This window comes from Daktulosphaira vitifoliae, unplaced genomic scaffold (genome assembly GCF_025091365.1).
Source record: "Daktulosphaira vitifoliae isolate Bord-2020 unplaced genomic scaffold, ASM2509136v1 Scaffold_3, whole genome shotgun sequence".
In the NCBI taxonomy this organism is placed as follows: domain Eukaryota; kingdom Metazoa; phylum Arthropoda; class Insecta; order Hemiptera; family Phylloxeridae; genus Daktulosphaira; species Daktulosphaira vitifoliae.
The window spans coordinates 6,240,079-6,252,299 of record NW_026099574.1 but is presented as its reverse complement, the minus strand read 5'-3'; the positions used below and the strand labels follow the sequence as shown (position 1 = coordinate 6,252,299).

Here is a 12,221-nt window from a genome sequence, read left to right as displayed (position 1 = left end):
CCGCGTGGAGTTACAAACTTACAACATACAACAAACAAACAAACAACATACATGTGAAACTAATATAAGCGTGTTAAAAAGTAACGGGTATTTTCATAAACTGTTTAAGTGTAATATTGATTATACAAATAAAATTTTGTCTATGAAATACAAACTCTTAAGCTAAAAATAAATTTCCTTCTTTGGTTTATATAATTTTGATTTAATAAAAAAAATATAAAATTACATTAAATTACTTTTTTGTTGGTGTGAGATCGCTTAAGTTGAATCTACATCCATATCTTCCTCCTGAGATAGCTGGCATTTGTTGCACATAATGGAAGTAAACAAGTGTACTTTACATTTATTTTTACCACACTTTTTACATTCTAGTCGTGTTCTGTTATTCTTCTTTGATCCACAAATATAGAATATACCTCTCTTAATTGGTCCAGCTTGCTCGTCATTAGAACTCTTTTGCTCTTTATACTGTTCCAAGAACACCATCAAATCTTTTGGCAAACTGTTTATTTTAGATTGTTCTTTCAAGTTTTCATTCATCAACTTCAATGACAACTTGTATAGGTATGGTCTTCTTGTATTATTTTTGATATGATGGTTGTTGAATTGAAAAATCCTCAACGAATTGATTCCTGTCAGATCAAGTAGCCGGAAAAATATTGTCATAGGCCACCATTGTGTTTTCCTCGAAGTACTTATTCTTGAACACATGAGATCAACCGTATCAACCCCACCTTTCGTAAAATTATAATCCATAATCTGTATTGGATTTTTTGTGTCGTTATCAATAATGTCGGAGTCATGCATGGTAGACTGTACTACTACGGCTTTCTTTTTGTTATCATTGATATCAAAGTTTTGTCATCTTGGCACCCAAACATGTAGTATTCAGACAAAGAGTTTTTATCGACACTCACAAATTCTGGGGGAATTTATATTTTATTTTTTTTCATTGTTCCCAAAAAAGTAAAGCGTACGCTGAGTAGATATTCTACCAAGAGATAACTTATAAAATAATTATCTGTTGTAAGGTTTCGGTTTGTCCCTTTAATACTTTTAACTAACCTCATTACAACGTCATAAGGTTTATTTGATATAATGTTGGAACCTATATTTTGTTTTCCACAATACACATCCAAGTCATATGTATAAAACATACGAGCATCACACAATGCATATATTTTTAGCTCGTACTTAGCAGGTTTTTGGGCTATGTACTGGACCAGGAAGAGTTTTTAATATATTATTAGACTTTGTTTTTAAAGGTAGAACAATATTGTTGCTTGCCCAGATTGTCTCATTGTCCTTACCTATATAAAATTTTAAATCGGCTATTTTATCATTTTGTACATTCTTGTCATCTTCCTCAAAGTCTATATCGATCTCTGAATCACTGTTATTATTTCCCTCTTCAATAAACTCTAAACCATAATCTGGATCTTCTAAATTGTTGTGATACTACAAAAAGTTACCTAGGTCGTATAAACTGGGGCCAAACTGGTCCTCTCTTTCCTCCCTATCTAATTCGGCTAGGACTCGAGCGATTTCTTCATCGGTGTTATACTGTTAATCCCTGATCAAAAATAAATAAACCATCGTTCATTTTCTCAACAAAACTATATCATTTTTAAAAATGTAAAAGAAAAAAAAAGTGATTTTATGAGAATTAAAAAAATAGTATTGTTAAGAATTGTAAGCAATCAGGAAAATGAATAATTACTATTTATATTAAATTTATCAGAATTGTAATGGCAGTTCTAAGTAAAAAAGTGAAAGATTAACGATTTTTAAATTTATAATTTTTTGGAGATTTGGAAATAGGGGTCATTTACGGCAACGAAGGAAATTATTTCAATTTTTAGGATAATTTCTTTGACTAGATATGATTTTTGATCTTTTGGAGTATCATTGAAAGAAATCGGCTCGATGAGAGCTGAAAAAAAGTGGTAACAGACACAAAAAAAAAAATACATCATAGTAAAAGGTAAATCGAAGGTAAATAATTTTAAGTCTAAGAATGCATAAATTATTTTTAAAAAAAGTTATATTTAATAATTAGTAGATTAAAAATTAATTGATTTGTCAAAACTTTGTCGACTACATGTGTATACGTATATAACTCAAATTTTAAAAGTATGACTGATAAAACTTATCAACTTCTATGTATAAGAAAAGCTTTTAACTATTTTTTCAGAATACAGTCGTGTCTTTAATAGCAATATTTGTGTATTTCTTAATACAATCAACAGGTAATATAAAACATGTTTTTCTATTTATTAAACCATCTTGGGACAAAATTTGTTTACATTGAATATTATTTGTTCAGAATAGTTGTCATGTTCAATATCTTTTCTCAAAATATACAATCTTTAAATTTGTTTTTTCGATAATGATTCAATAACATAATTTGTTCACTAAAAATAAAAATCAATGATACAATTAATTTGTTAAATAAATTATAATTATAATTGATATTAACATTAGGAGTTTTTTCAAGTTCTAGTAAGTAAAAGTTATGAATAAAATTTTTTTCTTGTAAGTGTACTCAACTTTTTACAACAGTATCTTACTAATAATTTAGATTTATAAATAAAAAATTACCAATTATTTTAAAATCTAGAGTTTTTTTGATTCATTTCATAATCTAAGAATATGTCTTTTCGAACAAACATCATTAACATCCGTTATATTGTAATTAATTCTATTATTATACAGGTAATTCTTTAAATTCAAGTAAATATTTAATAAAATTAATAATTTTTCGTTTAAACTTTATTTTTAATTTTGTTGATTATTTATTTTAATTATAACTAACTAGCTAGGTCACGCATTACTCCGATCTCAGAAGCCAATTGGTTTTTTATACCATCGATATTTGCAGATACACAGCATTTATTAATGGTAATGAGGGACATTGTTGTGAGTTTATAAATACATTAATGGCAATACAGAAAGTATATCTAATGATAGTCATAATTGACAAAAAACACACTGTGACTGTGACAGCCAAAATAAAACTTATTAGCTACCTGTATTTATAATCCATTGTGTATAATACATGTGTATTAACTTAAAAATTTGAAACTTTAAATGTTTGTATCTAATAAACGAATAAATTTTTATTAAACATTAAAATGCCATTTAATATTAAATTATAAACTAACATATCACATAACATCGAATCAATACTCCAGCATGTGACTCTGAGTACCGTCAAGTTTTCGAAGACCCCGTCTTTCGAAAGGGGGAACATGTTTGAGATAGACGATAAGGCGTTTTTCAATATGTGATAATAAATTATTAATTAAAAACATATCATGTATAATTTCAAGCAAATCTCTTCAAAATAAGCAATTGTTAATACTTTATTTTACAGGAGAACAATTAGAAGGTTAGTGTTTTTTTTCCAATAAATTTATTTAAAGAAATCCAAAGTATTTTACATTTACATTTTTTATGCTTAATAAATGTTATGAATGTTATTACATTTACAGAATATTATTCAACATGCGACCTTAGTGACGGTATGTCCATTATTAAAAACATCATCACAAAACTATGATAGACACTTTATCAAAAAAATATCACATGTTCACAAACACTCAAATAAATGTGAATTAGGATTGTCCTTAGATAATGTTAGACTTTATGGTATGAGTTTTTTTTTTTTTGGAGGGGGAAGTAATCTAAAAAAAACTATAAATCCACTCCTCGAGTTAAACATCAAACTTTCTTGTAGTGATAAATGTTGACTAAAGATTCGAAACTTTTTTTTTAATATTTTAAGGGTGTTTTTAAAAACATTAAGTGATGAGAAGTTCAAATTTCGAAAATAAAGATTTCATTCTATATTTAAGGACTACCCGAATGTGACATTAAAAAGTAAGGTCATAGTTTTTTGAATAAATGTGTATTACACACTTATTCGAGTGCTTGTGGATGTATAATATTTTTTATTTTTCCGTTTGGGGAGTACACAACGTGGACAGTATAGATTCTCCTTTTTTTCGATAAGGATCCTTCTTATAATTAAATAATTATAAATACATTATTTTACAGGAGAAGAATTAGAAGGTTAGTGTTTTTTTTTCCAATAAATTTATTTAAAGAAATGCATAAGTTATAGACAATTTACATTTATTATGCTTAATAAATATTATGAAAATCATTGAAATTACAGGATATTTTTCACCATGTGACTTTAGTGACGTTATTAAAATTATAATAAATTATTAATCAATAATTGGTTAAGTTGGTATTAAGTCTCACAATTAACTAATTCTATGTAGTTATAGTGTATAATTAATTTGTTCGTATTTTCAGATGAGGAAGTTAGTAAGTAAATATGTAATGTTTATTATTGGATAATTAATTATTCAAGTTCATTTTTACTTGTGATATTTTATAATGCAATGTTTAAAATATTGATCAGTTTATATCCTTCTATTTCCCAAACTTAACATGCTCTATAGAGGGTGGTGGTCCTCTTTCACATGTTAGAGATTCAAAGAGGGTTCTTGGCTAGACCAATGATGAGCAGGACGGATTGCACCTGAGACAAAACAGTACCAATGAAAAAATCACAAGAAAATTTCGCTGGCACCCTAGGAACAAACCTGGAACGCTATATGTCGGAACATACATTTCTACCCACAATGTCAGGCTGACTCAAATATGTAATATTTATTATTCGATAATTAATAATTCATGGTAATTTTTACTTGTGTCAATGTTATATGGAATGACTAGGGGTCTCATTCAACACCCCCCTGTTAGATGACAAGTCAGTTAGTAGTGGTGTTGATCTGTTTATTTTATTTAGAAAAAAACACTAGTATTGGGCATTTTCGAATATTTTAAACTATCGAATAACTATTCGAATTGTTTCTGTATAACCGAATAGTTTTTGAATGACTATCAAATAGTTCGATAGTTACTATTCGATATTTCCCATCACTAAAAAACACTGTCGATGACACAAATAAAGAAACCAAAGAATCAATATGCAGGTTTTGTCCAAATTTTTATTGAAATAAAATAACAGTTATCATGCGGTAACGACAAAAGGCAATGATATGGCTGGACTTTGTATCGTGATCAGTGATAGTCCATCAACAATCATTTACACGTAGTAGGGTAATGGTTGATAAAAGGAGCACGGGTCACGTGGCTCTGTGTAACATGAAGCGATACAAAACTGTTTCAAGAAATCATTTTTTTCTAATTCTAAATTCAAATTTTACTTTATAACGTCACAAATTTGAAGGTGGATCGTTTATTTTTATTATGTCAACTTATATATTTTTTATGGCGCAATTATTTTTGCAGCTGATTGCTAGATAAGATGAAAAAAGATAATAAATAAAATTAAAGTCTAATTGTTTATCGGTATTGATCCCTCCCAAAAACACAGGTTGTTAGATCGGTGTTGGCTATTCATCTCCCTTCTGTCATTGACCGTATTAGAGTGCATATTTTTCTTATTTGCTTGTGATTATTATTTTTTCAATTATGGAGTAAAGACACCAACGGTAAATGCCCAGGTCTTTTCGGCGAAGTATTTAGATTATTCGGAGACCAAGTATCGTTTTCTTTTTTATGACTATATTTATGTAATGAGCTATATTTTTTATTAATTTTTTTATTTTATTTTCGTTACCTTTCTTTATAGACACGGTTTTTGGTACATTCGTATTTTTGTCCATGTTTAATTTAATTTTCTTGTTTAATATTTGATAGGTGTGACACCTTGGTTAGGTGGTGGCGACACTTGCTATAATAGCTAGTTGTTATGCAAAGTGGCAAACAACGTTGTTCTTACAGGCTCACAAAACGCTCACTTGCAATTTAATATACAGAGTGATTTTTTTATCATAACCCACTCAATTACTTACAGAATAATAATAATTTAAACATTTTTTTTTATTATTATCTTTAGTTACACATTATTCTTGAATTATTAACTATGTAATACTTTTTAAGTTCATCCCTTATGCCTGGTAAGGGTGTCAACTTTGTTTTTTTAAATGGTAACACATATTTTTAATTTAATAAAATGTTTGAGTTTTTAATTCAATAGTAAATGGAATTTGAATTTTTAATGAAACTTAATTTGTTTATTAGATATAAACATTTAAAGTTTCAAATTTTTGAGTTAATATATAGGTATAATACACAAGGGATTACAAATATAGGTAGCTAATTGATTTTTTATGACATCGATATTAGCAGGTACATAGCATTGTTATTATCAATGATAGTAAGGTACATTGTTGTTAGCTTATAAATACACTAACTGTTAATACAAAAAGTATATCTATTGATAGTCATAATTGATAATAAACAATCCGTGACTGTGATAGCAATATTTTTAACTTTATAATGCTATAACTTATTGAAAAATATATGGATCAACATAATTTTTTTATGAGAAATAATATTTTGTAATAATCCCTTTTTCATTCAGGATATTAATAAGAAAATAGCAGATCATGTAGCTTATGGAATAATCCAACAATTTTTTAATATTAAACACTATCTAAAGATTAGCATCGAAGCGTTTTTATTTTGATAGTGATTTTAATCTCTGTCAGATATCATTATATTTGATCCAACCATGCCACGTCACTAGTGTGCCGCGACCCCCCTGTGCTGGGTTTTTTTTTCTCTAGTATTAACAAATTTAAAATGACTTGAACATTGAAGATGAATTATTTTTATAATATTGTATTCTATAAACAAATTTTAATATAATTTGATGGATATAAATTGATAAAATAATAATAAAATAAAGTGTAAGTAAAATTATATTATATTTAATATTTATTTTTAACATAACCGATTCCTGTATCTATTAATTTTCTTCGGAGTTAAAAAATGAATTAACATTAATTAATGTTTATTTAAATTAAATAAATACGTTATAATGCATTACTTGGCCCTCATAACAAATTAATTCTTTTTTTAGAGTGTGGGATTTGTTTAGATGCTCTTGATGAAGAAACACGTACTTTAAAATGTTGTAACAGGAAGTATTGTAAAAAATGTATTACTTCTTGGCTAAATACAGGTGTTGATAGATGTCCTTTATGCTTTATTGCTATACCTAATTGTAAGTATTAAAAAGTTTATATTTAATTTATAACAATACAAAAAATGTAAACTTGATTTTATTGTTTCACAAGGCTAAGATAGCAGATAATCAGGGGTATTATAAGACATGTTTATTAAAGCCATTATACCTAAATCAGTCTTTCAGAGTGCTAAGTTTCAATAAATAATTATATTATTTTTTTATTCGATATTTTTTATTTTGATTTTTTATATTTTACCAGAGTCAAAATTTTATTACGAGTCTTAATTTTTATAGGTCAAAAAGTGAATAAAATATGCAAAGCATATTCTATTTATTAAATTAAAATTTATAAGACGTATATATTAATTTTTCAACAACATTTAGCTGATAGAAAGCAAATTAACAATTTTTTCTTAGCCTATTACGTAATGAGAAATTTTACATTTGCGATAATTACAGTATTAATAATTAATACTGTAATGCTTGTTCAGCTCTTCATACATAAGTGGCGCGTTTAACGATTGTCTTAATTAAATGTGATTTCACAGAGTCTACCAAAGTGTGGGGTGAATGAGCATACAAAATATTCTACATGATATCAGCTTTAATTAATCAGTTCTGAAGTTCCATTTGATGTTTCTTTGGCAAAAATATTTTTTTTAATTCCCTCAACTTAGAAATCACCAATAAAATTTGCCTAATATCAAATTATGTCGATGACAAACTTTCTTTAACGTGATTAAAAATGACTGGGTATCATTTTCACAAGCCGCATCTTTAAAAATGCAATTATTATTTTTGGCATTCACTTAATTACAATTATTTTATGAAAAACTGTATTCTTGAAATAACGTATAAAACTATGTTATCATAATTTTTCTTATTATTTATCAATTTTGTTTTTAATAATCAATCACAAAATAAAAAATAATTCGATTCAATATTTTGTTAAAAAATTCTGCAAAATGGATGCGAAATATCTTTTATTTCTAAAACAATTTGAATTATTATTTTAGTATAGAATATAATTTAAGTATAGTTTCTAGTAAATATTTAAAATAACTTTTTTTTTTAATTTCTTAGTATGTTATGCATGTAAATCGGATATTTCTGGTAGTGGGAAAAAGTATGTAACAACATGTTGTAAAAGAATATTATGTTACAATTGCTTTTTACAGAATTTTAAAGAAAAATATCATTTACGTTGTCCTTTTTGCAAAATACTTAGAGAAAAAGGTAATAACATTTTAGTTTTAACTTTATTACATACTAGTTCTATAAAAATAGTGCTGCCTATGATATTTTAAATAAAATTTTAATGAATATTATTAAATAAAATATTAAATTTATCGTAAGGGTAAATTTTAGAAAGTTCAACGAGAACAATTAAATAGATAATGTTATAAATAAAATGTGGACTGATAGAAAAATAGTTCTCTACTATAAGATTTTTCATAAAAAAAAATAATAGGTTCCTATTGAACATTCAAAAGTTACCCATAAAATGTACCTTTTGTAATAAATATGTCTTACCTAAACTTATAATATTTACAATGATTTATAAAAATAAACTAAATTTTATTAAATTTATTTTCATTAAAAAATGGAGTTTAGTATACATAATAAATCACACTGTACAATGAAAAAGTTACGACTAAAACAATTAAATAGTATATAGTAGGGAATGAGGTTTTTCCCTTACATCTACCCTCAGAACGACTTTATCATAAAACATTTATGATTTAAATTTCTTTAAAATTTAAAAAATCACAACTACTACCAAAAATTATTTATTTAGAGACAATAATTGTTATCACAAATATTATATACTTATAATTGTATTTACCTAGTAGAGTTGGGTAAGTGGCTTTAAAAATTAATAAAATTATTTCACTGACTACTAAGGAGTTAAAAAAGTAATTTAATGATCACCAACAAATAAATAACCACATTAACAACTCATTAATAAGTTTTTAAGTCAATTAATAAAATGCCCTAGTGGTTAATAGTATGTTTAGAATTACTTGACAAAATGTGTAAAGGCACACAATTTTTAAACCTATAACTTACCAACTCATGGAAATTTTCAGGTAAAAAATTTGAAGTAATTAAGTTGAAAACATTATGTAATGAATGTAAAACAAAGAAAGGAAAATATAGCTATTCATCAATTTGTCCACATGTTTTTTGCAAGGAATGCTTTAAAAAAATAAAAAAAGAAAACGAACATTGCCCATATTGTAATCAACCACTTATAAGACGACAAGATAGCCGTAAGTTATATATCTCATACATGCATCGTGTCTTAAACCTAACTGACAATACTTATAACTTTTGGTACCATGTTTATTATCTGTGTGGGTTTCTCTCCGAAGAGATTTACCTACAACCGTGATAAGCGTTAACATTGGGTGTTTTTTCCTGGGGCACGGAGATTCAGTGCGAACTGGAGCGATGATACCATTGGTCTTCGCTCGCACTGTTTCCTCAAACAGAACACTAGCGCCGGACAACTAAGTTATTCGTACCGTTCGTCTTTGGTTTGCACCAACCTCAGGCACCCCATAGTAGGATCGCGGCACTATCCAAGCCACTTCGTATTATGATATACACAACCTCCAGTATACCTCTCCACTGGAAAAGGCTGGTAGGTGACAAGGACAGGTCAAGTGACCCGTCTCTCTGATTTCCCTGAGACCATAAACCACAAAGTCACTCCTGTGACAGCCACCACGGATCCAAGCACCACTAAACCCGATTGGTAAACCGTGACACGACTTACGTCGCAAGAATGTGGTCGACACTGGTTTTGAGGGTAGAGACCCGTGGGCCGTTTATTAAATGAGCGACAACAGATTATTTTAACAAAAATAAAACAAACCGAAAAGATAAACACAGTAATAATAATCTTCGCATAATATCGCAGCACTTTCGCTGGCGTCGACGACGCGATGTTCGGCGTAATCCTTGGACGGCAAAATGGTTAGCAGCGTTGTAGGCGACGGTGCGCGGGTGCGGTTCGGCTGTCGACGTTGTCGCTTTCACAACGGGAGGAAGACTCTCGCATCATTTTCGGCGGGTCGTCGTCGGCCGTGCGGCATTTGCTGGACTTTGCACCGTAGCGTATAACACGCGGTGTTGGTCAGTCAAATACTCATAGTAGGGCGACGGCTGATAAAGATGGCACGAGTCGCGGGGCATCGTGTATAACGAAGCGACGCGGGCCGTGTCAACCGGTCTGATAACGAGTGTCAGGACTTTTGGTATAATTATCATTTTGTCCAAATTTTGTTGGCTTAGACGCAAAGCTGAAAAGATATTAATTTTTTCTTAGCTCACACCCTTCCAATTTCATTCAACGATATGTCAATAGATCACAAATCGTATAATGTTGAAGACATTTCCCTTAAAGTTTATATATATCGTATATTTCCTCTTATATAATATCAATTTTTAAAAATCTCATCATTTACCTGGCCATATAGAAGAATTAAAAATCTTTGCACAAAAATTTAACTTTTTCAACTTAAGTTTTAAAAATACTGTAGAAATACTCCAAACATATGTTAAATGAAAACTTATGATACGTAATATAAATTGACAAAAACAAATAAGTCCTGACGACTTAACTTCTATTTGTAAATGGTTTCCATAGTTAAAATACATGCCATTTTTGTGTTAAAATTTTCGATTTTATATTTTAAACTTTGAATTGCTATGACTTTTTGTAAAATGTATGAATTAATACAAATATTTTATAAATACTTTATGTTAGGTCCTTTCATCGTACATACTTATTTTTAAATCGGATTATTTCCCTTTATACAAGGAGGAATCAAATCTTGAAATATCGGTATAAAAAGTAGAATATTTTTAACTTAACTTTTGAAAATGTTTTGGAAATACTATGTCCATAAGACATGTTAAATTAAAACTTATTGCCAACTATAAGTTGGAAAAAAATTTTCTCGATGGCTTATTTTCTATGTGCAAATGCATGTCGTAGTTAAAAATCATGTAGTTTTTGTGTAAATTTTTTTTTTTTTTAATAACTTGTAAGTTTTTGCCTTAATAATAAGTCGACCGAATTTTATAAGAGATACATGAATTTAATTTACATAGGATATAAATTTAAATTTATTTTGAATATTTTGTCGAAGTTAAGAAAAACGACATTGAATTTTTGAACTAACATAACTTATGCTCCTGTTGGTGTTTAAATAATTATTCATAATGATATATTGCATATAATACATTCAACTTGTAACGTATTTTTTTAATTAACTTTTTCGTGTGTTTCTAATTAGTAAAAATCTCAGAAATTGATTATTGAAAAAATCTAATTTATGACTTGAAGTCAGCATAAAAATTTGGTTTAATAAAGTATATATTGGTCTATAATCATTAAAAAATATTTTATTTTACTATGTAATTCAGAAGAAAAACGAATTTTATACTCCTATTAATTTTGAGATATTTAATTAATAAAAGTTTTTTTGGAATAGCCATTTTTTACAATAGTGTAATTTTGAAATATTAGTCTGAATTTCTAAAATTTTTAAGATTTTTTTCAAGCCTTAAAGGCTTTTAAGTCCAACAAGATTAAAATCGTGTTCTTTTATCGTATTGGTCATTAAAATTGGTTAAGTGGAAGTTGAAAAAAATTAATGACAGACACAAAAAAGTACCATATAGTAATATATTTTAATATGAAAGTCCTTCTCACAAGGGCAGACTAAAATGATAGGAGCCTCGATATTCATTGAATGTTGATTAAATGAAAGTTATTATTATTTATTTTGAATTTTTTTTTTCACCTCAAAATAAATTAAGAAAAAAATACAAAAAAAGTGATTTCGACTGGAGGGATTTGAACTGCGTACCCCGAGCGTATAAAATTGTAATATGTAAAACGCAGTCACCGTACACTAGGATTAAGTCTTGATAAAAAAAAATTATTTAAACTTAATAAGAAATTTAAAGTCACTTTTCTTAATTTTGAAGAGGTAATATAATCAAAATTTATATTTAATTTAAGTTAGATAAAGTAAATTTTTTTAAAAATTGATGGACTCATTACTATGGCTAACCCTTATAAAATATTTTAAAATAAACAAAATAAAAAAAAAAAAAAAAAAAAAAAAAA

At 27.6% G+C, this 12,221-nt stretch overlaps 1 protein-coding gene and 3 long non-coding RNA genes across 8 annotated transcripts in view; 3 read left to right on the top strand and 1 right to left on the bottom strand.

Moving 5' to 3' along the window:
• The window catches only part of LOC126902963 (calcium-activated potassium channel slowpoke), a 76,756-nt gene that overhangs the window by 42,605 nt on the left and 21,930 nt on the right, over positions 1-12,221 (bottom strand). The gene's annotated exons all lie outside the window — the stretch shown is intronic.
• Positions 2,194-2,734, top strand: LOC126902985 (uncharacterized). The gene is made up of 3 exons (XR_007703391.1): positions 2,194-2,249; positions 2,485-2,502; positions 2,716-2,734. It is a non-coding gene; the product is annotated as an uncharacterized LOC126902985 (long non-coding RNA).
• On the top strand, positions 2,772-4,210 carry LOC126902983 (uncharacterized). The gene is made up of 4 exons (XR_007703389.1): positions 2,772-3,391; positions 3,495-3,524; positions 4,060-4,074; positions 4,181-4,210. It is a non-coding gene; the product is annotated as an uncharacterized LOC126902983 (long non-coding RNA).
• Positions 4,322-9,343, top strand: LOC126902982 (uncharacterized). Of its 2 annotated transcripts, XR_007703388.1 has the most exons (4): positions 4,322-4,335; positions 6,968-7,111; positions 8,159-8,311; positions 9,166-9,343. It is a non-coding gene; the product is annotated as an uncharacterized LOC126902982 (long non-coding RNA). The 2 variants fall into 2 exon arrangements; XR_007703387.1 differs by lacking the exon at positions 4,322-4,335 and having other exon boundaries at positions 6,783-7,111.